Below are 3,671 nucleotides of genomic sequence, written 5' to 3'. Positions count from 1 at the left end.
CATAACCTCATCTAGATATAAATGTTGCACAAGTCACTCTACTGCTTCTGCAGGCGGGAAAACTAGCGGGTGGCCTACCCCCTTTAATAACTAGGATCTTCTCACTGCCTTGTAAACTTTTGTATCTAGATAATCAACAAGCATGTTATCTTTATGAAATTTCTGATATATATCCCACCAAATGTCCTAAAAATATAGTCTAGAGGAGTTCTCTATATCTTCATCATCCAATTCTTTTACCATTGGGGCTTTTCTATCCTTTCTCTTGTATGCATGCATGATTTTCCTGTAAATCACATGAAAGCAACATGCACCCATTATGTTGTTTAGTTTATCATGCAATATTCCTAGCACTGAGAAGTCTGGGCTATGCGTCTGGTTGTTTTTTAGCAAGAAAACACTTTTAATGCTAGGTTCACTATCTTTACCAGGATGGTTAAATGCTTCCCTATTGGAAAAGGTCAATGAGGGAACCAAGGAATTTGGGAAAAAAAAAGTTTTATTCATGTATCTAACTCAAAAAATAAAAACTAGTTAAAAATAATAGAAAATAAATGTGTTTGAAATATTTAAATGACACCATGAAAAGAAATCTTGGGTGCTTTAAATAAAAGTCCTAGGTATTGGGAGGATAATTTATATTTGAGCATTCATGCGATATGGAAAGTCATTTTCTGGGCTCGCTACAATATAAAAAGTGTTATTTTGGCCAAAAAGTAGTTTCTAGAGAACTAGGGCATAAAAATGAGTCGACATGGGAAAAGGATAAGAGAGAAAATCCCAAGGAGCTACATAATAGGTAAAATGACCCTTAAATCATATTTAAACTATTTTTTGTCTAAGAGAGGGGGTTTTTCCTGTTGGTATGAGCTGCATGAAGTGGTACATGTGCTCACTGAGTTAGTGAGGGAAAAGGTCCAATAAAATACAAGAAAACATAGCTTCCGAGAGCAATATAAATGATTTAAAACTTAGTTAAAACTTATTCACTAGGTAAAAATTAGGCATAAGACAAGATTTCATCCAGTAAAAACAATTGTTGTGTAAATAATTATGGTCAAAGACCATAAACAACCAAAAATAAAAGTGAATAATAATTAAAAAAACTTAATTGGGGTTGAATTGGCTGTAGCTAAAGTTGAATTGGAAAACTAGTGCTTTATTAGGCTTTTGCATGTACTACCTTGAGTAATTTCCTTGTTACTGTTATCGACTTGAAATTTCTTACTAGGTTGATCGAAATACATCATATAGGATGAGTTCTTCCATGGTAAAACCCACTTTCACCATAGGAAATAATTTAGTGAACCATTTTCCTAAAGTATTTCTCATTAAATCCAAAAACCCCATAAGAATAATTAAATAAATCATTATTTATTTAATATTCTCTAGAAATAATTATTAAATCATTGTTTAATAATTATTTCTAGTCATTTTTGACTTGATCACCTTGGACTAATTAAATAAATCACTATTTTTTTTTTTTGTAAATCGAGTTTTTATTCATTCTTCGAAAAAAGAGTACATTAAGAGTAAAACGTAGGTAGTCTCACCCCGACCAGGTTTGTTGACTACCGCGGATATCAAATGACAGTGCAACAAAAAAAAATCAAGTGATAGAGTCCACAACTTTAAGGGTCATAATCACCAGTAAAAAAACAAGATACATAAAACACATGTAATCATGTTAGTTGTCGAAAGTGATGGAAGCTAGGTTGTCCAGGGTTGTTCGTGGAGGCGGAGGAGGGAAGAAAGAGCATTGAACGTTCTCTTTGAAATGAGCCATCCAAGCCTCCAAATTTTCTATTTTTTTAGCTAACATGTTCTAGACTCACCAGACGACCACTACACATTCCCGAGTATGGCATTGAAAATAGTGCATCTTGTTCAAGGTTGCAATTAGCTCTGTGTGCTCCTCCTGCCTCACTCGCTCCACAGTTTCTATTCAGTCTAGAATTGATTGAATGAGGTCTTGACATCGCTCCATGCAACACATCTACTACTGCCCATGTCCCACATGAGGTGCCACCCCCTGACTCCTCACTCCTCCAGGATGCTAACTCTGGTGGGGGTGGCCCCCTCAACCACCGATCAAACCTCCCCGGGCATTGCCACCCCTTGCCTTTGAGCGCTCCCGAAGTTTACCTCCCGTTCTGACACCTCCTCAGCCCTCTGAGGATTTCGATCTTAAGAGACCCCCTATGGAGCCACCATGACCTGAAAAATTGGGGATGGGAGCTAGCTCCATCTGGGAGAGGATCGCACCTCCCTCTCAACTGCTCGAATTGGGCTGCACACATGATGAATAACGAGACATGCCAGGAGCAAGGTGCATGCTGATCAACCTGAAACCGTAGAATACTGGTATCGAGGGAAAATTCACCCCTCCTATTAGAACAACCACCTCTAGTCTCTCCAAGACAGACTCCAAGGATCTTAGACTCACCACTGCCACATACAAATCTCTGACGCCCACCCTCAGAAGGTCGCTTGCAAGCCAAACAATCACTTAGAGAACAATGCACCCACCCCATAGACGCCCCCAAGCCCAAATGGCCCTGATGAAAGCACCCATGGGGTTGACTAAGACCTTATCTTCCAATTTAATGAGAAAATCACCAGATCCCAATTGTGAAGCAGGAGAATCCCTAGACCCTTATTGACCCGACACTTCTCCCGTAAAACCAATTTTCCCTGTCGACTCCTCCGTTCCACAGATTTAACTCACAGACCAAACAAGCAACTGTCAAAGGTAGACCCCCGTGAACGCAGGAAGGAACTTTTACATCTCAAATTCCACCTCTACCAAACCAGGTGTCCATGGAAACAACCGTTTACCCACTCTAAACTCACATACCAAGTTTCTTGGCATAACCAGACTCCACAACTCTCAATGCTAATTGCACACCATAGCCAGGCATCACCCGGGTGATAACAAGCCACACCACCATCCATTAACTCACCACTAACGCCACCACCTGCAGAGTACCATGCGAATAAATGTTTCACACAAGGTTCTTTAAACTCCCCTGTACTTAAGGTGCTTGGAGAGGACCGGCAGGCAGGCCCTCGTACCTGCATCCACGTGCCCTACATCATATCCCATGCATTCCTTCAGGGACTGCATTCACTTGGTTGAACATCCCCATCGGGGAGGCCTCTTTCGAGGCCATGATATTTCTAAATTATTCTATAATGGCATCCTGAGGAGGTGGGGGCCATCCCTGTATGAATTCCTGACTCTGGTGCCCACTACCCTAGTTTACAAGCTTGTCCACAACTTTTTTCCCTCCCGGTTGTTAGGTCCCTATAATACTAGTGATTACCCCATTACTATTGTAGTTGTATCCCTTATTAATGTTTTTGTTCCCCTATTGTCCCCATATTGTTATTACTGTGCCCCATAGAATCCCTCTATTGTTATTTTTGTGCCTTTATATTATTATTGTTAGGTCGGTTGGGTTATATTATGACTCCTTAAACTCCTATATATAGAAAGGAGGTGTTGTCATTTGAATCATCAAAGAATCATTCATTTGTGTAATGTAAAGGAGGTTTCCCCCTCGAAGAGGTTGAATTCTAAGGCGTTGATCTATCCTTTCTATCCTTTTGTGAGCTAGTTTCATAACATTTGGTATCAGAGCTTTGGATTCTAGGGTTTCGCTGCTCCA

The sequence above is a fragment of the Pinus tabuliformis genome, chromosome 7, assembly GCF_031772625.1.
Source record: "Pinus tabuliformis cultivar Carrire ecotype Pingquan chromosome 7, CPIR1, whole genome shotgun sequence".
Classification (NCBI taxonomy): Eukaryota; Viridiplantae; Streptophyta; class Pinopsida; order Pinales; family Pinaceae; genus Pinus; species Pinus tabuliformis.
Note: the sequence above shows the minus strand (reverse complement) of the source record.